The 22,870-nt window shown below is 39.4% G+C and overlaps 1 protein-coding gene across 3 annotated transcripts in view; it reads left to right on the top strand.

Annotated features, from left to right (window-relative positions):
* The window catches only part of LOC145984028 (cytosolic carboxypeptidase 6), a 1,364,216-nt gene that overhangs the window by 515,308 nt on the left and 826,038 nt on the right, over positions 1-22,870 (top strand). The window lies entirely within an intron of this gene.

Below are 22,870 nucleotides of genomic sequence, written 5' to 3'. Positions count from 1 at the left end.
GAACGATAAGGAATTTGTATACATGTCTGAACTACCTATCTTTCGATCACAGGCTCAAGAAGCAGTAATTTATATTCTCATTGCGAATCCTTCTTCTTTCTTATTTTGTTATAACCTTAGATGAAGCAGCCACGTGACTTTGTTTTAAATCGGATCCCTATACCCTGCCCCGGTATCTCTGTAGCAAAGCTGCGCATAGCTGCAGAGAAAGGGGAAAATCGAGTGGGCAGAGCGAAGCAGTACACGCTGCTACGACTGTAACCAGTCGCTTTCCTTCTCCACGCAACCCGTTCCTTCTGACGTGTTTATTTGTGGATTCATCTCGCGTCACTACTTGCGCAGAGACTTGTTTTCGTTCTTTTGCTCCAGAGATACGTGGGACAGGTTATATATCTGTACTCTGTCCCAGAAATCTCGGGAGCGAGCGAATTAAAACAAGTATCTGCGTAGGTAGTGACTCAAGAGGGCTCCACCAATGAACAGGTTCGAAGGAGGAGGATTGCGTGGAGGGGTGAAAGCGACTGCAGTTACCAGCATTTGAAGGGCCTCCCCGATGGCGTACTGATCGCGTCGTCGCCTTGTAATCAAGACGTCCCGGATTCGATGCCCTTTGGAGGCACATAGTGGTTCGGATCCCACTTTAAACAGTAGGTTCAGTCCCGATTAGCCTTAATTTGCAAAATGTGGACTTAAAACACAAAATCAATCAATCAATCTTAAAACCAGCCTTTGAAGTAGCGTGTATTGCTTCGCTCCGCCCACTCGCTTTCTCCAGGTATGCGCGTTCTTGCTCCAGAGATTCCTGGTATAGAGCATAATGGGGGAGGGGTGTAAAGGCTGACCTTTTAAGAAAGCACCCAAATATTAACCTCCCTTCCACGTATACTCTGTCCTGTGTATCTCTGGAGCAAGACCGCGCATAGTGGCGGGATGGGGGGGGGGGGTGGAATCGAGTGGGAAGATCAAAGCAGTGCACGCTGCCGCGAAGGCTGCTAACTGCAGTCGTTTTCACCCTCCACGCAATCCCGTTCCCTCTAGCGCGTTCAGTGGTAGAGCTGTCTCGCGTCACTATTTGAGCAGAGACTTGTTTTCGTTCGTTCGTTTGCTCCAGAGATAGTCGGGACAGAGTATAGTAGTACACCTCAACAACTGCAATCTTCCAGCCAACGAGGCTCTGGCGCCTGGACCTATGGCCAGTATAATCATCCTAGGGTTGTGTGTTGTCCTGAGTTTTGTCCATATATGAGCTGAGTGTCCTATTCTTACCCGAGGTTGTTTAACTAGGTAAGGTAAGGAATCCTCACAGACAATTTTTGATTTTAGCTACGGTGAGGGGCTGGACACCGTATAAAGTGACGGATGCAAATAGCCTAAGTGCTGACGCGCCCACAATATTAATTGCAATCAATCAACCTACATCTAGTTATGTAACAGCTTACATATCGGAGAGAGAGAGAGAGAGAGAGAGAGAGAGAGAGAGAGAGAGAGAGAGAGAGAGAGAGAGAGTGAGGAACATTCGTTTCGTATATTTCATAGTTTATATTCCCATTTATTCTGATTTTTACGTAAATGCTTACTTTTCAACTACAAATTTACCATTTTCGTCGAACAGTAAGACGCTGTGACGTCTGTTCGAATGCCAATTAAGAAATAGTTGCTTCCGTAGTTTTCATGCTTATTTCGATAAGTCACTAATTCATCATCATCTACGTGAGTGCAATACAGGCGAAATAAATATTATAAGTACCAATATAACAATTGTTAATTAAAGCAAGAAAGAGGAAGGCTCTAGTCGAAGTGTGCGTTGTGTACGAATATATAAGATTTTAATTGTAATTTGGCCCCGAATCAGGCATTTGAGGAAAGAAATAAGGAATTGTTAGTATTTGGGATAAATCACTAGCCTGCAATGGCTCTCCTGTAAAAATGAAAATAGGCGATTCATATAGACATCAGTGACCTAAATCCGAAAATAACAAAAGTTTTTGCCTATCACGTCCAGTTGTTGCACACTTTAAGTTTTTCCTTTATATAGCTACATTGTATGTGCAGCGTAGTAATACAACCGCATGTCTCCACATTACGCTGAATATGAACAAAGATCTTGAATGAAACAAAAATGGAATGAGAAATACATTAGCTATGATGCACAATGACACTGTTGAAACATTTGTGGGTGTTATTTGATCAATTGGAAGGTACGGAAAATATATTATTTCGTGAAGAAACTGTACTTCTTGTATTTCAGAGTGAAGGTAGGTGATGAGGATAAATCTTTTGCTCACACATAACTTAGTTCATGCAAATACAACACTTGTGTCGAGGGACTACATTATTGGTATGAAAGAAAACAGAAGGCAATGTCTTTCACAATACCTCTGGTGTGGCGAAAACAGGAAAATCATCATGATGAATATTATTTGTGTTTGTCCCAAGTTACTGGTTACAACAAAAAAAGAACGGAATTACATATCCCGATCTGCCATCAGCTAGGCGGCCTATTATGCATGGACCTCACTTGCCAGTGCCTAAACAAACAGAAAATGTAAGTAACAATGAATTTGAAAGCAGTTCCTCATATTCATGCAGTGATGAAATGTATCCCGAAACAAAAGAGTTAGACACTTCACCAAAACTATTTACCCAACCTGAGTTGAATGATTTGGTACGCTAACTAGAGCTCACGAAAGAAAAGGATGAATTACTTGGCTCAAGACTACATGAAACAATCTCTTGGCTTGTGTGGTTACATTTCCTTGGTAGAAAAATCATGGCAAACATTTTCGGAAATACTACACACAAGAAGGACAACTGGCATTTTGTACCGATATCCCTAATCTTGTGCAACAGTTAGAAGAGGAATCATATGATCCCAGTTCCTGGCGTATTTTTATCGATTCCTGCAAACGAAGCCTTAAAGCCGTTTTGCTACACAATGGCAATAAATTAGCATCCATTCCTTTTGCACATTCTACATACCTAGCTGAGTCATGTGAAACGTTCAAGTTAGTTCTGAACAAAACAAAGTACCAGGAGCATCAGTGGAAAATATGTGGTGACCTTAGAGTCATTGGCTTATTACTGGGACAACTGGGAAGATACACGGAATTTCCCTATTTTATGTGTGAGTGGGATAGTAGGGCCAGAGACAAACATTGTATATTAGCAAGAAAGAAAGGAACTGAAGCCAGGATCCAGAAATGTTACAAAAGCGAGTCCTGTAGGCCGTCAGAAGATTCTCCTTCCCACATTACACATAAAACTTGGAATTATGAAACAGTTTGTTAAGGCACTAGACAAAAGTGGCCATGTTTCCAATACTTATGTAAGAAATTTCCTTCATTATAACAAGCTAAAATCAGAGAAGGTGTATTTGGTGGACCGCAAATTCGTAAGCTGATGATTGATGACTATTTTAACAAGACAAAATTGAAGAAGATGCATGGTTGATTGAGTTAGTTTATTTTATTCGCGTTTTGTGCCTCTTGACTAATTTGCGAAGATGGGGATGAGTGATGAAATGATGAAATTGATGAATGGACACTCACAAACAACCAAGCCCGAGCGGGATTCGAACCCGGGACCCTTGGCGTCGCAGCGCAATGTGCTAACCAGTCGGCCACAGGGTCCGGCGAGGATGCATGGGAAGCATTCAAAGAACTCGTGAGGAAATTTCTTGGTAATGTAAAGGACTAACTGTGCAGACATTGTGAGAAGTGTTGGACAAATTCAAAGTGCTTGGTTGTAATATGAGGTTGGTTATTCCTTGCATTTAACGTAGAATATACTTTTTATGTATTTAGACACATATATTACAAAATAAATGTAATTATATTTTATTTTGTGTACTCTTTTACTATATTAGTATAATTTATTGTATCTTGTATTTGTAATTTATGCACTATTTCTAAATGTTGTTGTTATCGATAATTTGATATAATTATGAAATCACATATTGTGAAATACGCTGACCTGATACAACAAAACAGGATACATTTTGGAAATCAGCGTATCGCAATTAGTAAAAGTCCTCTATTGTGGTTCATACCGCAGAAGAAAAGTTTTAATTTGCTGTCTAGTGTTACCGGTTAGAATCCTGGATGTTTAGCCCACCCTAGAATTCTCCCTCTAATTTTAATTAATTACTGTGTGGAGAATTTTCAACCTTATCTTAATTTCATGCTATTTTCTTTTATAGGACCCAACGGACTAGATATGTGGTTTGTATAAGTACTCGCAATAGACAGGCTACGGGTTCAAATTTCACGGTCATTTTGACTGTGGTTTTCCGTTTCCTTTTCCTTAATTACGCCATTTATAAATCCCGAGATAGTACATTTCATTAAGACCACTAGAAAGTCCTTTCTATCTCTGTCATTTCATTGTACCCTCTTTTGCTGTTAAAGTCCTACTATCAATGTAAATCCTTCATGCAAGTCATAATTTAACAAATTATGGATAAGTGTGAAGAGTAACCCTTGATCCTTTGCAGTTGTATTCTTTACATACAGTACGTACATAAGGAAACAAACACACACACACACGCATTTATGTATATACAGGGTGTTTCCGTTACCTTGAATCAAACTGGCAGGGTGGATGGAGACTGCCCTAAGTACCAATATGAGATAAGACACCCCTGTCCGGAAACGAGTCATTAAAAGTTATAAGCCAAAAATTGTTGGGGCTGTCTGTGACAGTGCAAGAAGACAATTGAAAAATGCGACTCGAATATTTAATACTTAATATTTAATACGACGAAGACGTTACAGTAGGTGTTCAGAATGGCGGCCCCCAGTGTCGATGCCTGCACGACAGCGTCGGTAGAAGCTTTGTCGCATTCGCTCCAACATCCCTGGAGTCGCTCTTACAACATAGTAGGCAGCAAGGATTTTTGCCAGGAGGGAATGTAAGGGGTGTCAATAGGTTCGGTACCCAATCGTCAGCCGTTACTGCAGGCACCCTGCAAACTGCTTGTGCTCATCTTTCAGTTGTCTTATTCCACTGTCATGAGGGCCGATAAGACCGGCCCTCGTGGCGGAGTGGTTAGCACATCGCGCTACGACGCCAGGGGTCCCGAGTTCGAATCCCAACATGGGCATGGATGTTTGTGAGTGCCTATTCATCAATTTCATCACGTCATCACTCATCCCCATCTTCAAAAATTAGCCAAAAGTGGCACAAAAATCGAACTAAAATAAAGCAAATCAATCAATTCACTGTCAGGCAGCCCCAACTAGATTTGTCCTAAAACTTTTTAACGACGCTTTTCCGGACCACGGCCTCTGTTTCATATCGGTACGTGGGTCACACTCTATCCGCCCTGCCAGTTAGAATCAAGGTCATGGAAACACCCTGTGTATATATGTATATATATGTGAATGAGAGACCCGCGGTTGTCTTGCCACACAGGAGACTCCGGTTCGATTCTCGGGGTGGGCGATTTAAGGTGGGAATTGTTCCAGCAATATCTCTTCATGGAGCGGCCCTGGGGTGCACCAAGCCTCTAGTAAATGGGTAGCTGGGGGCAACCGATTGCAATAAATACTACCGTAGCGTGGTGCTGATCACATCACATTCATAAATGGCTGCGATTGTGACTGTGTGGGGCCCTACCGCCACATCCTCCATGTGTCTTCACGGTATGTTGCAATATTCACGGGAAATAGCCTTCCTGTGCATAAAGTGGACTTAAAGCAACAAGTCAATCAATCAATCAATCGATAATGTGAAATTAATGAAAGGATAATCACAAACACACGTGGACAGAACACAACACAAGTCCCACATACATATATACTGGCTGTGAGTCCAGATGCCATAGCCTCGTTGTTGTGTAAAATGCAGTCCAGGGTATACTAAGTGAAAGAGGATGCATTTGGATCCCTTACACTCCACATTCACACACACACACACACACACACAGAGAGAGAGAGAGAGAGACAGACAGACAGACAGACAGACATGCACACACACATACACACACACACACACACACGTTTCTATTAATGCGCGCGTCAGAGTCGGTTTACATCATATCATTTCTCCTATTCTTCCTATGGCTTATGCTTCCAGACAATCCGTAATTCAGTAGTTTGACGTTTACATGAAAAGGGCTCCAGGCAACAACTAGATGTATGTTCCTCTGCGTGAAAAGTTGATCATGCTCATTATACGTTTCTGTAACACGAAACTGGAGTTTCCGTTCAATTAATTATAGTCATCTACTGAACAGCGTGATTGCAATAACGACTCATTTTAACTTTGCTTCAGTTTAAGTAGAGCACTTGTAACTCATAAGTCGTTTTGGTCGTTTGTTCAATTTGTTACATTATTTGATTGCTCCTTTGAGAGAAAGTACATTTGTAGAGTGACACACAAAAATGAAAGAAAGGTTAGGTTAGTAGTGAATATGATTTTTGCTTGTTGAAGATACTTATACAAGAGACCTTCGTTGTAAAGCAATATTTTACAGCGAGAATATAGAATAAATGCAATTTACTTACGAGCATGTAGTGTTTCAACGGCGATATTGAACACCGACCGTTGTTTCGCACAAAAACGTGATATGTTTTAAACTTCCAAATTACAGGCTTCCGTGGTGGAGTTGTAGGCGTAGAGTTCACATTCGAATCCTGGGTATCTGGAGTGGTTAGAACAGGGTGCTACGATGGAGTTCGAATCCTGGTCTGAGCATAAGGGCTCTTTGTGAGTGTCCTTTCATCAAAGTTCACTTATCCTCGTCGTCGCGATTAGTCAAAAGTGGTAGAAAAGCGACGCTAAATAACAAAAATCAAAACAAAAAAATAATCTTGGATCATCTTCTTTAACCTAGAGAGGTAAATGAGAACGTAAAATAACAAATGCACATAAATATAAATACATTTTAAAAATATAATTAAGTTTTTATGTTATATTTTTTCTCTAATTCCCCCTCTAGATTCTAGGCCGAAAGTAATAAACTATCCCTAAATGTGATGCTTATTTACGTATTCAGCATATGCGACTGTATTTCATGCGTGACTCTCCAGAAGCAACGCAAATATATACACAAATTTACAAACCAAATTCAACGTACCTATGATTATCATGAAATTTGTACCAATTTCCCAATGCAAATTCACTCTGCTAACAACATGAATATGGCTTTCACAACTCCTGTTATTGTAGTAACTACACTCGCAGGAATTATCTTCTTGCAATTTGAGATTTATTTTTGATGACCAGTTATTAACGTTGTCAGGGAATTTTGTATGTCTTGTATATTTTTAATTAGATTAAGAAATAAAACGTAAACCCTCTACGTTTACATGGGTACGTTCGCGCACACAACCATACACAGATTCACTCATACATTTGTAATTCATGACCGTTCCTGTATATTATTTTCAGCGAAAATTCAGATCGGTAGCTCAGTGGTTAGAGCAATGGCACGGTATGCCAGAGAGCAGAGTTCGAGTCCTGGTCGAGCCTGCATTTTTTGCTGAAAATTTCTACGTAGTACATCTTCTGTGTGTGGCTAATCTACAATAGGAACTCTGGTTTCACAGAGCGCTACGCTAGACCACAGCAGACATCGACAAATGTAATTTAAGATGTACAGCATGTCATCATGTAAATTCTGTTTATGGTTGTAAGTTTTAAGTTCATTTTGCACAGATTTGCTTATCAAGACTGAACCCACACTTTAAAACGTGATCTGAACAACCACTATGTGCTTCCACCGGGTATCGAACGCGAGGCCCATTGATTGCAAGGCGACGACGTTACCACTATGCCATCGGGGAGGCCAAATAAATTCAGCTTCACAGACAGTGTGTTCCTGAAACCATTATCAGTAGAGCTGAGTCGATATCAGTTTGAACCGTTACTCTTCCCGATGCTTGAAAATTGTACAAGTTAAAATTTTTGTTTTTTAAATATTGATTAATATTAGTGGGTGAGTATTTCATTCCAATTATAAGCATCAATTTACCAGAGTTTTGCTTTAAAATATTCTAAGATTACGTCAGAATATTAATAATACCTATTATTTTATCACAAAATATAGTTGTTTTTTCATATAATAATGGTACAAAAACAAAGGAATCTTAAAATTTTGCATGATGTCCATGATATCTAGACTGCGAACGTATCGCTCAGCATTTTTGAGGACCCCGTGACGTGACCGACCAGAATACTGCAATGTATAGGCCAGTATATTTAAATAAAATCCAACCGATACATCGGTATCGTCCTAGTCCTAATTATGAGCGAATTTTTCCGTGTTTGGAAATACAGGAGTATTAGAACCAGTTGCTAAATCCGCTCTCTTTCTCATAGCAATTAGTTTATGCTTATCGCTCGCCGTTCATTCAATAGCTTAGACTCTTCCATACAGGCGAAAATCAATCTTTCAAAACTGTCGGAGCTATCATCAGATTGCCAGTTGGCTTCAATGTACTAGAACTGGTAGTTTTAGATATCAGCGAAGAAGGCCAGCGTAAAAGAGGGTGGAAGGCCTCTACTGCAGTCGGATTTCACCGTTTTCTGGCCTGCTCAGTCCGGGAACTCTTCCTCATTATTGGAGGTTGCAGAGGGTGGGGAACACGTAAATTACGGCCTGCAGTCGTGCCTTGGACAGAGTAATTACGTGAATTTGTCCCGATCATCTCTCCCGTCACCTCGAGTTACCACAGGAAGCCAGGGAAGGCGGTGGGACAGCTTCCTTAGTAGGATGGGTCTCTTGGGCAGTCGGATTGGATGGACTCGTCAAGGGAAGGGCCTCCCGGTCTCTGTCCGTGGAAACATTGCTACACTGTCGAAATTCAGAGAAGTGCAGTCGGAGGGGAAAGAATAAATCTGCCTCAGCTAAATCCCGTAGAGAGCCACGACGACACCATTTAACTGGACAGAGGGGGCGACGAACCCATTGAGGAGGAGAGTGGGAGGGTGAGACACTACTATATGAGGAGGCTACGTCTGGAACGGTCTCTGGTCGCACATGTTGGGAACAATGGGGGCTTGCATTCGTCGATTGGACATGCTACAGCCGCCCTTTATTTATCAGTACAAAATATATTGTTAGAGGTTCACCCAATTAATATACTGAATCTCTCTCTTCAGGCTATTGGAAGTGGTGATGTGGCAGGATAGAGGAACATACGTGTATACATGGAAATAGGAAGGAAAGGAACCAGAAGAATGGATAAATAAAATGAAAATAAACTTCAAACTTAACACACATTCCTAGTGCATATACTCCCAACCCAGGGAATATAGACATTTTCATTTTGTATGCTATTTACTATTATCTTCCATACCTGATTTTGATTTGATTCTTGTTTATTTTGCGTCGCTTTGATGCCAATTTCGACTAATTGCGACGGTGAAGATGGGTGATGACATGATGAAATTGATGCTGGAACACCAACAAATTACACTTTTGCTCAGGTCGGGATTCGAACGCGGGGCCCCATGCTTCGTAGCGCCCTGAACTAACCTCTCCACTATGAAGGTGGACCTTTCCACATATGTTTATGTATGGCTATATGTATGTGTGTGTGTGTGTGTAAAAAATCATGTATTATACCAAAGGCTGATAATTAGATGCTACAGTAGAAAATAAATTTCGCTTCATCTATGAATGTTTACGCAATAGCTCAGCAATTTTAGGCTAAAAATATGACAAAAAAATTGTGATGCTGAAAATTGGCGTGTAAATTACCTGTTTCTAAGTTAACTTAATGCATAGAAAGGCGAATCTAGACTACTCCTATTGTATGAAATGGAATCCGAACTTTACTCAGACTCGGATAAATTAAAGACTAAAATTGGTAAAGGCTGTAAGTGGCACAATAATTCAAACACGTTAAACTGTGAAATGTGCTTGCTTTATAATGTGGTAGCCCTCTAAGTAGTTCAAAGGGCGTGTAAGGAGGTCACTAGTGTGCACGTTATTACGTGTTGATGTGAGAACGATGCGATTTCCCAACACTTTCGCTTTTGACACTTGCAACGTTTACCACTTTTAGTTCTCAATTACTTTGGACCTCCCTGAATAAAATAATAAAAGTCTTCCAAAACCCATGTCTGCACCAATCCAAAATCGCGGATTGAAAATGACGCCCAGCAAACTGCACCTGCCCTTATATATGTAATGGTATTAGGCGCATCCAGAAAGTAAGTTTCCCTGGGGTTGTGCACAAAAGGGAAACATTATTTCATTCAATGATTTATTGCCACATATACAGCACTTGTCCAGTTACTTGTCAACATAATTCCCGCCGGATTTCAGGCACTTGTCATAGCGTGGGACAAACTTCTGTATACCTGCGTCGTAGAAGTCCGCCGCCTGGGCGCCGAACCACTGTGTGACAGCCATCTGAACCTCTTCGTCGCTGTGAAAATGTTGACCGGACAGGAACGTTTTCAGGTGCAAGAACAGGTGGTAATCACTGGGAGCGAGATCCGGGCTGTACGATGGATGATAGAACACCTCCCAACCGAACCTGTCCAGAAGGGCTGCAGTGCGCCTAGCCATATGCGGCTTCGCATTGTCGTGCAGCAAGATCACCCCGGCACTGAGCTTACCGCGTCGCTTCTTCTGAATAGCTTGTCGCAATGTCCACAGTGTTTCACAGTAACGGTTAGCGTTCACAGTCTCACCTCTGGGCAGAAACTAGATGACCAGAATGCCTTGTCTGTTCCAGAACACCGTGCACATCACTTTTTGCGCCGACACAGTCTGTTTGAACTTCGTCCTGCATGGAGATCCTCTTGAACGCCAATGCATGGACTGCTGCTTGCTTTCTGGGGTACTGTATGAAACCCACGTTTCATCCCCTGTGATGATCCGGTTGAGAAAATCGTCATCATCATGGTAACGCTGCAGAAATATCAGCGCCGTATCCATGCGTTTTCCTTTGTGTTCGGGTGTCAGTTGTTTCGGCACCCACCGGGCACACAATTTCCGGAACAAGAGGCGTTTGGTAACAATGTCGTGCAACAACGACCGACAAATGGCTGCTGAGTTCCGTGACCGTGACGCGACGATCCTCCAATATGCACTGCTGCACCTTCTCCACAAGGTCGTCCATAACGTCCGATGGCCGCTCACTGCGCTCGTCGTCATGCACATTTTGCCGGCTTTCAGTAAATGTCCTGCACCAACAACGCACCATCTGCTTGCTCATGACGTCTGGCCCATACACCTGGCACAGCTGACGATGAATTTCGATCGGCTGTATGTTTTTTGCGTTCAAGAACTTGATCACCGAACAAACCTCGCACGCGGCGGGAGATGGAATGGATGAGCCGCCATGTTTCATCGCTGCCGCGACGCTACTGAGGACTTTCGGGAGGCGTCTTCTAGGACATTCACTAGCCAGGGCATGTGCCTCTCACGCATGCGCAAAACCGGTTTCAATACGCATGGCCTGTCACCTGTGGGCGAGTGGGAAACTTACTTTCTGGATGCTCCTAATACAATCGTTACCATTACACCTTGAAACTTGAGGACCAAAAAAAATAAATCTTCACAGAATGTAACGATAGAAAATATGTTGATCATTTCTTTACTGTTTCAGTATAGAAGTACAAATATTAGCTTGCAATTAGAATTTTTGAACTTCGGTAAAATATTTTGTGGTTCATTCCTAAACTGGAAGATTTATTGCAGCCGCAACATAAGTTGTTTATCTGTTCCTATCCTTGGAAGGATCCGCATTACAGAGTAGACAATCCTTAAAACTTTTTCTCCAGATCCATCTTAAAATAGTCATTCGTCTTTGTCTTTCTGCAGGTCTCGCACCATTATGTTTGCCTACTAATATGTTATCCCATCTACATGATCTACCCCACAGAATTCGTCATGATTTCATTATTCTAAGGCTTGATTCACATCTACGCTCAAGTAATGCTCATGTCACTGTCCCCTCTCGCTCCGCTCACGGTCATTACACTAGCGGATCACTGTGTCACTATACGCTACCACTGTGTCACCGGGAAGACCGCACATAAAACATCTAATTCTATCGATTGAACATATTGCACGTTTTTTCTTCGCTTATATATGACTATGGATTTATTTTAAATATGATCGGCTTTTATTTCGTTAGGATTGTTATATTTAATATTGTTAATAAATTTAATTTTGATTAGTTAGAAGTATTGTGTTTGATACTGATAGTAATTTTTACTTTTTTTTGTTAGGAGTGTTTGGTTTTATGCTGATAGTAATTTACATTTTTTGTAAGGTTGGTGTGTCACGTTTGATATTCGTAGTAATTTTCAGCGTTTTTGTTAGGTTAGGAGTTGTTGGTTTGTTAGCATTAGCATGTTTGCATGTATATTTCAGTATTTGAGCGTGCATAAAAACGGTGAAAGCAGTCCGAGATAGGCGCCCATATTTTGGGATCAAATATCTCGGTTATTTGTGGTTTCCCCGCCATGGTACAAATTTTGTGGCACACAAAACATCCAAATATATCGATTAAAAATCTATGTAATTCTTATAATTTTAGAAGAGGCACTGTTGGTCAAGGGCCTCTGAATTCCTTAGATGAAATAAACACTTGCATGCAGTGCATTGGAAAACATGCAGCCTTTATAAAAATTAACATATTTCTAGCCTTAATCTGCCTTCTTTCTATTCTCAGTATGATTTTCTCCTCTACAGAGAAAGTTAGAGCTCTCCTGACGGTGAAGTGAAGCCGGATGTAGGGAGATAACTCGGTGTTGTTGGGTGCAATCATTCCAGAATATGAATTCGTGTCGGGTCACGAAAGCACGTGCTGGGTCACGAAACGAAAGATAAAAAAAATCACGTTCTTTTCCATGCTACCCTTCTTTTGTTTCTCCTCGGAAGTTCCGTCATTCTCATCGGCCTCAATAAAGTTTTCAGATTATTACTTAAATATTTAGACCCACATAAAAACATCTCGTGGTAATTTTTAATTCATTTTCCCTTCTTGAATGTGTCAAATTGTTGCAACAACTTACAACGACTATATTTGTAATTTTGCTTGGGTTGAATTGATTAAATAGGTGCTTTAAGTTCACATTATGCACAGTAAGGATAATCAGGAGTGGGCCTACAGTTTATAGTGAGTTCCGAACCACTATGCGCCTCCATCGGGAATAGAACCCCGGACCCCTTCATTACAAGGCGACGACGCTACCACTGCGTCATCGGGGAGGCCCTAATTTTACTATATATAGAACTTATTTTTATTTATTTTCTCAGTGAAAATCTTGCCATGTTCAAATTAATAATTTTCAAATTAATGCAAATTAATACCTTTCTATAGAATCTAAATATCTATTCAGGCTTTACCTTCTTATCTTTAATGAATATATCCTAATCTTGAAAAAAAAAATAGCCGCGAATATAGGTGGCTTAGGAATATAAGGGGCTATTATTGGGGCATTATGGTCACATCCAGCACAGAACGTTACTCTGCATTATCATAGCGGGTAGCAGAGACCTAGAATTCATCCTTTCTGAATCAAATTCCATACAAGAAACTTTGGCAGTATCTTCGTTTCGGGTGGAAAGCGCTCAGTGAAGCGTTTAATTTATGTGGCCATCCATTCTGGGGCTTTCACTTCTTGCTGTGGTGCAGTGTAATATCAGGGACAAAATTCCGCAACCTACCATCGTCATGGTAGCCGAGGGAGATAGACTGTCTGCGTGTGTGTGTGGAAACGGCAATTGCGTTTCTGCGTTTCCAGTACGCATGTTCGTGTTCGTTGTCATGTAACTTCAAGAAGTACAGGGGAATATTACGTTCGATAAAATTAAGGTGTACCACAGAGAGGGAACGTCCTTGTTTGAGGTTGGACTCCATATTGATGGAAACAATGGACTTTGAAATCTTGTTATCTTTCCTAAGACTTGGTTATAAAATTCAGCATGTAATACAAAATGTATTGCGCGTGGGTGGATATATTTTATTTCTGGAAAACTTCTAAACTAAATTATCATTGAAAAATAAAATAAGTATAATTCCGGCCTGGGTAGCAGAATGGTTCAAGTAGACCGCTACGAAGCCAGGAGCACTAGTTCGAATCCTGGGTAAGAACTGGATTTTACATTGTGTTTATTCCTTCATGTACTTAAAAAATTCACCATTCATTTTCTTCGTTGCGATTAACCTATATAAAAGTGCAAATGTGACATAAACCGCCCAAAACACAAGTCATTTGATAAGTAATTATCACATAAAATATGTGTTTTTTAACGACATTATGTTTCATTCACTAATAACTTTATGTTTTCTAAGTCTGTATAACTATGTTATGATTTTATTGACTCTATTCTAGCTAAATAAAATATAATAATGTTATTCACATACTCCTTCGAAAGGATTATATCTTAGTATTTCTCACATATCCATCATGTACATACAGCACACAAATTCACAGATAATCTTGATGTATCTTCTGTAAGTATGCTCTATCGGGAAGACGGATAATTATCACGTGCAGACAGAAGTATCACTTATACTAATTATGTTGGATGTACACTGTACATGAAGTGATTTCATATTCTTTGTGAATGTTTTCATTCTTAGAAAACATCTTCCCATCATATCTGTGTAATGTTACAATGACAATTTTAAATTGCAGACCTTTTTACTGTGATGTATTTGGGACTTGCACTTCAAGGAAATGAACCTCCCTGTTCTTTTGTTTAGTCTTGCTAGTCACTTAGTAAGTAGTATCCTTGAAATATATTACGATTACGATTATGATCCTTGGTCGCAGTTATTACTTGCAATAGTTCTAACAGCTTCCCATTGTAAAACAAAAGTAACGTTTGTTCCAATGTTATTAGAAATAAATGTCGAGAATGTTGTCCAGCAAGTAAGCTACAATATTTCAGTTTTCGAGTATCTAGGTTTTCATTTTTTTCTTTGTAAGTTCACCTTATGTTCAGATAGACTAATCAGGACTTGACGTACAGTTTTTAGGTGAAACCCTAACCACTGTCTAATATACTTCCACTGGGTATCGAACCCGGGAACCCTCAATTACAAAGCGATCACGTTACCATTATATCATTGCGGCCACCAGAGGGAGGAGTATATTAGATTGACAGAAGCCGGCGTCCGTGGCGGAGTGGTTAGCACATCGCGCTACGACGCCAGATGCCCCGGATTCGAATCCCGGCTTGAGCATGTGTGTTCTTTGTGAATGTCCCCTTCATCAATTTCGTCCTCTCATTCCCATCTTCGCGTTTAGTCAAAAGTGGAAGAAAAGCGAAATAAAATAAACCAAATCAATCAATCAATCAATGGTTGACAGAAGATAATGTGGAAAGTAGCTACAAATGTTATTGTGATCGTTACCCATATAATTTTTCTTTTCGCTGCTTATTAACTTTATATTTTAATTTTGAAGTTGTCCGGGGCCTCCCTGATGGCGTAGTGGTAACGTCGTAATCAAGGGGTCCGGGGTTCGATACCCGCTGGGGCCACATAGTGGTTCTTAATCCACTATAAACTGTAGGTCCAGTCCTGATTATCCTTTCTGTGCATAAACAGGACTTAGAAATAACAAACTTAATTTTGAAGCGTTCCGTACACGATGTAATTTACATTTGAAGAGAGCGTTCAAAGTACAATAAAATTAATAAATTGAAGGGTGTTCAACAATGCTGTTTGTTACTGGACAATGTGAAACTTCTCAAATAGCACTAGTACACGATCAGAGAAAAATTTATATGTATTTAAATCTTTTACCGAAACATGGCATGTGTAAGGCAATGAAATAAAATAGATTAATTCGCCGTAACGACGAAAAAATGTTACGTCCAAAGGAAAGAGTATTTGAAATTCAAACGAAGAGACACGCGAAGAGAAATTGTGTGGTCATGAAAGCGATAAATATTTTCTCACTAAACATGAATATATCAAGTGACATGTAGATTTTTCCTTTGTTAAGCTAAAATTCAATTTAGAGATCAAAAGCACAAAACATATATTTTACGGTTTTTTGTCGAATCGAATTCATCACATGTTCCCTACTGTATGTATGCGCGCGTCCCTAAATAAAAATTCTTGAATAGAATAAGAAAAAATGGTGTGTGCACTGACGCCACTTGCTTCGAACGGGTTGTACAGCCAACAAAAAATATGATAATAATCAAATTGTCCATCGCTATTTTCATTATTTTTCATTCTACGTCCAAAGAAATGGAATTCTGTTGATTCATAGTAGTTGTTGACCTCTACTTACTGATGTTTTTACTTCAATTCATTCATTCATTCATCACAGTGTAAGAAACAAACTAAATGAAAATGGCAATGGACAATTCGCATAGATTATTTTGATGTTGGGTGTACGCCACAGTGCTTGATATTTATGTGATAGTGTACAGACGGCTTAATTGCTTATATTGGATTTCCTTGCCCAAAATATGTTACGACAAACTTTTATTATTGTGTCAAATTTCTGTAACACTTTGCACAGTTAACTAAATTTAAACAAGATATAAATATACTGGCTTAGAATTTTACAGAATGTAGCACTATATACAACGAGAGTTCTAATACGAGAAACTTGAACAGTAATTATAACCCTCTTCGCCCTAATGAGATTTGAGATTCGTTCCATATTTATTCAGTAAATCGGTTTATAATAATACAACATTTTTTTATAAAAAACAGCCATCATTTCATTTTTGTATATATTATCTCTAAAAAAATACATTTAATACTACAAATAAATTGTCCTTGCTTCCTACGGGACAGAAGAACCCCGATTCAGACATTGACCCTATATCTGACTTTTAAAAAATAACAAATATAATTCTATCCCCTTTACAATGAACGTAGTTTTGCGATTTGAAGGGTGATATTTTTCGATCTGTAGCTACGTAAATTAATTGGAAACTGAATTGGTACTCTCCATGAATCAACATTCATTACATGTTTAAATAAATTTTTATTTTTCATAATATCAGTGTTGATTATTTTTCTGTACGTGTATTGATAAGCTGTAGATAAACTGGAATCATAGTTGCGCTCGTCAATTTTAGGTTTAGATCGCACGACTAAACTCCTCCGTCTCTTAGAAAGGATAATAACAACCATATCTCCAAATATTGTATAATTAGTACATTGCTTGTTCTAAAATATTGTCTATATCTCGAAGCCATGAGGAGTCATGGCTCACAAACTTTTCAGGATCAACCAGGATTGAAGAGCTTAAGTGCTTACTTCGGTGAAGCACTTTAGTTACTGACGAACTGGGCCCAACTGCAATTTTGGAGAGAGGAATTTGTATTATTAGCTCATAGATCGTCATTTGGGATGGGTTATGCCGGTTTAGTGCTCCAGATTTATGACAGTTTTATGATTCCAGTGTGCTAGTCCTTCCTCTGGAGAGAGACATATCTCTGGGCTTTTCTCGGTAACAGTTTCTGCACTGATACTGTGTGTGATAGCTTCCGAATGGGATTGTTGAATGTGATACAGTGATTCAGTTCATTGGAAATCATATTTTTGAGTGAAATTAATTGCTGGAGTACTGATTATAAGATTTCTTGCTCGGCAACATTTTGAACAAATTTTACAAACGCGCTGAATTAATTTGTTGCATTTCACTGGTCAGTAAGAAGTATTGTCAAAAACTTTATGGGTAGATCTACTTATGATCTTGCTACCGAAAGCTCCCGGTTCAAATCCTAGCATGGACATGGGCGAGCATACGAGTGCCGTATTCTGAAAGTTTAACCTGGTTTACCGCAACGATTCTTATTCATTGTATATATTTATTATAAACCCCATAGAGATTAATTTGACGTAACAGACTTGAAACACTAATGCAAGTAAAACCAAAAAAGAAGACCGACAACATCAAATTTTCCGGCAATTTCTAAATTTTTCATAAAATCTCCCTTTTTACCTAAAATTTCCCTTCACCAAGAGAAATTTCCCTACATGCAGTAACACTGCCTCTACGGGGAAAGCAGGAAGGAACCAGCCGTTTTCTCTTGCCAACGCTGGTTGCAGCGGTGGAACTGACGCCGCAGGCCATGTGTTTTCAAATAGCCACTCGCTTCGGCTCCCTCGCCGCCCCCCGCATACAATCGGGGAGGAGACCCGGTCGTCAGAAGGGTGCGATGGAGAATGATCAGTGGGGTACATAAACCCTTCAAAGTTCTTAAAATAATTTACTCGAATTCTGGATTTGAATGTTTTTTTTAATAGTTTGCTTAATATACGGGGTTAGCCTAAAATAAATAGACAGTTTAAACGCTTTATAAATTGAAACTTATTTGATACATCAGAAAGCATTTAGTACTGTTGTATAGAGAAAGTCTTCAAGTTCACGACCTCCGCTTTTCGTTTGTCTTCGTGACGTCAGCATCACGTGAGCACCTTTGACGTAAGTCGATCAGTATGGCCGATAGCCAGGTGGAGAAGGCTTTCTGCGTGATTGAATTTGCAAAATCTTGTGGGGATACATCGATGACCAGGTTTTTGTCCCTCCCCTTTCTACTGAGTGGACGATCTTAAACAACGCATCACAATATCTGCTGCGAATGTTGACATGGACATGCTGAGACGATTTTGGGGAGATCTGGACTATCACATTGATATCTGTCGTATTACAAAAGGGTCACACATAAAACACTTGTAACTTTTACCAATGTAAACTTCAGGACGTACCCTTCAAACCATGTAAGTATTTCAGCCCTATTATTAAAACTCTTCTTTCTGTAAAACTTTGAAAGTGTCTATTTCTTTTAGGCTAACCCTGTATAATTAGCAACTACCCATATATTAAACCTAAATGTACAAAAATATGTGAAAAATTTGGTTTACCGGCGGTAACGTGGAGAATACGCCACTGGAGCACGTATTCATCAATTGCTCTATTCATCCTCATCGTTGCGAGTAACCACATGCAGCATAAAAGCAACGCACGATAATATAAATTAAAATTGCTTTACTACACTCACATCGTACAGTATAGCTTTGTTTCATGACATTACGGATTAATTACAATTTTCCTCTGTGTTTTAAATTAAGTTACGGTTAATTGTACTTGATGTTTGTGGTGACGGAGAGAGGAGGGAGTGTTTGCATCGCCCACACAAGGTGGAAGTTTGGTTTGCTTGTTCTACATTGGGATACGGGTGATGCTGGTTCGTATTTATTATTTTCCATTTCAAGTTTCCGCTTTGAATAGAAGTGCAATTACTGTATTATGAAGGACAGATTGAGATAGACCCCTAGTCGTAACGTTAATAACAACCGATTCCCTTTACGATACGGTGAAGCCTTTCTGTTATTCTTTGTTGAATATTCAAGCAGAAGAATTTAATCCTAGTAACAGACAAGTGTACAGGTATATATTTTTTAAATTTCCTACATTTTAACACATTTTTCATGCATTGATTTCCGAACATTCGGAAGAGAAAACATTACATTTAAATCAATGAGAGTGCAAGAGACAATTCGGTAGAAAGACTTTTCTGTATGTTATATGCTTTGAATTTGGTTGTTTATATTTCAGAAATGATCAATGGCAAGAAAAGGTGTGATGACTGAACACAATGTCGGCGATGGGGGGGGGGGGGGCGTGGGGCAGTTGTCTCCCCCCAATTTTATCCCCGCACTATGACCTATTAATACTAAACCTTTTCTGCCTAGAAAGTAAACTGTCCTCCCAGTTTTGTCACCGAATATGATACTGTAAGTAAAGTAAGTCATTGTGAAATGTTTTTTCATAAAACAAAGTTCATATTGTTTTTGGTAATACTACCTAATTATGCATTACATACCGATTTTCAACCATCAATAACAATAACATTATCAGTTGCCATCATTTTTATTACCATGTACAGCCACCGGCAAAAAAATGGAACACCTAGATCCTGAAATGGTCGCTAGTCCGTATGGCGTTATGTGTGTTGCCTGTGTGAGAAGGTCGTTACGAAACCTAATATGCAGTGTTTCAAACGTCACGCAATAGTCGTAAAATACAATTCCACTAGGATTTTTACGTTTCTACCTATTTTTAATACTATTATTTGCACATTTGTGCTGTAACCCCCAGAAATTAATTATTGAAAACATTTAGGATATATATTATCCAAAATGTCAATTTCGGGAGAGAAAAAGAATTTAACACACGATCGAAATTGGAAGTTTGTGAGTGACGTGGAGACCTTTATGGGTTTTGGGAATATACATTTCATGAGAGAAGTAGCCATATTCGGCTATATTGTAACAAGGGTTGTTAAAGGTCCAGTAAGTTAAATAAATTTAATTCCGGTCCAGGAGAGAAAGTCAGCAAGCGCAAATGTGTTCTGGACCGTATTTTTTTCTGTAAAGTATTTTAATTCGTTCCAGAAATCTATTTTCCGGAACATTTTACATTCGGTCCAGGAACCTTTCTCCGGCTGAGTTGAAATAAGGTCCAGGAACCTTTCATCCGGATCAATTTAAATACGATTCAGGAACATTTTTTTGGATGAATTTTTAAACACGATCCAGGAACCTTTTTTGTGGATAAATTTAAATACAGTCCAGGCACCTTTTTTTTTAGATCAATTTAAATACGGTCCAGAAACCTTTTTTTCCGGATGAATATAAATACGGTCCAGGAACATTTATTTTCTCAGGATGAAGTTAAATGAGGTCCAGGAACCCATATTCCGGGTAATTTTAAATAAGATCCAAGTTCCGTATTGAAATGAAACAATACGTAACTTAGATAGAATTTAAATTGTGCGAGAAAAATATGTTCCGTTGCTATTACGGAACCCAATAGAAACCATTAGAATATATGGGTTCCTGGATCTATAACAATCCCAGGGTTGGTTAAATTTGAGGTTTTGAGCTATTAAATCCACTTTATCATGACTGGACCTACAGTTTAAAGTGGGATATGAACCACTATGTGCCTCCGCCGGGTATCCAAACCGGGACACTTTGATTACAAGGCGAGGATGATACCGCTGGCCCATCGGGGAGGACCAGGATGGTTATTGGTCCAGGAATTTTAAATAAATTAAATTCTCGTTCGGGAGAGAAAATCAGCAAGTGTAAATAGGTTCTGGATCGTAAAAACATTTTGTGTTTAAGGTACTTCAATTCCGTCCAGGAACCTTTCTTCCGAATGAATTTAAATACGGTCCAGGAACCTTTTTTTTTCGTCTGAGTTTAAACACGGTCCAGGAACCTTTCTTTTCAGGGTGAATTTAAATATGGTCTAGGAACCTTTTCCGGATCAATTCAAATTGGTCCAGGAAACTTTTCTCAGTGAAACAATACGCAACTTATATGGAATTTAAATTGTGCAAGAAAAAAGGTTCCGGTCCTGCAACGGAACTCAATAGAACCCATTAAAATGTATGGATTCCTGGACCTTTAACAACCCTGCTTGTAACTAATATGACTGTAATTTAGGCTTTTCTTTCGATTCAGAAAAAAAATATAAAATTTTGTATAACGGTACCCATTGAAATTGACCCATTTAACATAAAAATGTGTTTTGCTAAGATCTGGAAATTTATTCCAATTTTTTGGCGTTCAGCCTTCTCCTTTCTAGTCGCGGCTCTGAGATAGTCACTTTCCCGTTTATTTCCTTTTCCATGTTTCTGTTCTTCATCACAACAAAGAGCGGACCTCTGTGACGGCACCAGGGGTTCCGGGTTCGATTCCTGGCATGAACATGGCTGTTCATCATGTCATCACTCATCCATATCGTCGTGAAAAACCAAAAGTAGAAGAGAAGCGACACTAAATAACAAAAATCAAATCAAATCCTATACAGAAATAGTTATAGAATGGCAATAGTTTAGGTTGGAACTATTGCCTACTGAATTTTGACCTTTTCTGACAAGAAATTTACCATCCAGTCTCATTCTCATAATAATTCTCATAACACCAGCTCTTTGAGACCCAAGCCTCATATATAAGTATAAGTGTATAAATATACACGTATATTTAAGTGTGTGTGAGAGAGGGGAGGGGTGGAGAGAGAACTTTGATCAAAACTAATGAAAGTTCGTTAATTTGTTGCGATGTAAGAAATGGAAGCTGTTTATATGGGTTACAGATTTGTTCTTGTTGAAGAAACGAAGAAATTAGTGCTGTGTGAGGAGCTGCATGTATTTTTGCAGTAAAATCTTAGTAGATAAAATGTAATTAAATATATAAGGCAAAAGTAAAGACCCATGAAAATAACAGCAACAGAACACTTCAGGCAGGCGCTGGAACTAGCCACCCTTCCCCTCCCTTGTCCCTTTCCCTCAAAGAACAAGAAACAAGTTTCTGTTCGGCTTCACGGGCCGTGTGGTGGACTCCACGTTAGTGCATGAGTCATGCTGCTCTATGATACCTTGCAAGGCCAACGTAGGTTCATTGAACACCTGTCCGAGTTGCCTGGACTGTCTATATCGAGGAAGAAACCGACTACTGAAATAAAAGTCACTCGAAGCCAGTGGGGTATTCAAAGGGAGATTGTATGCAGTCCGGAACTGATGAAATGGTTAACTCAGACACAATGATGCGCGCCTCTTACTCAGGGTCCACTCGTATTTGAAGCGTGAGTAGTTTGAAGGATATTGCAACATTACAAATTCATAGCTTTTTGACATTCATTTATTTTACTGTCACAGAGAGAAGGGCAGGCAATCGAAATATTTCATGTCTTGTTAAAGCACTATTTCATGTTGAAATTTCATAAAAATTTGGAGCTTTACTTTTTTTGCTTGTCGATATATTGACAGGCCATTTTAGATCAATTGATGTCCCTCACGGTGAGCCATATGGGTTGATCGAACAAAATTATAGTGCCTTGAGCTATTACTTGGTATGCCTATCAGTTCACCAATCTTTTCGTAGCTCTTGTAATTTGTGAAATATCG

The sequence above is a fragment of the Lepisma saccharinum genome, chromosome 2 (assembly GCF_977018435.1).
Source record: "Lepisma saccharinum chromosome 2, izLepSacc3.1, whole genome shotgun sequence".
Classification (NCBI taxonomy): domain Eukaryota; kingdom Metazoa; phylum Arthropoda; class Insecta; order Zygentoma; family Lepismatidae; genus Lepisma; species Lepisma saccharinum.
Note: the sequence above shows the minus strand (reverse complement) of the source record. Positions and strands in the feature narration are given on the sequence as shown.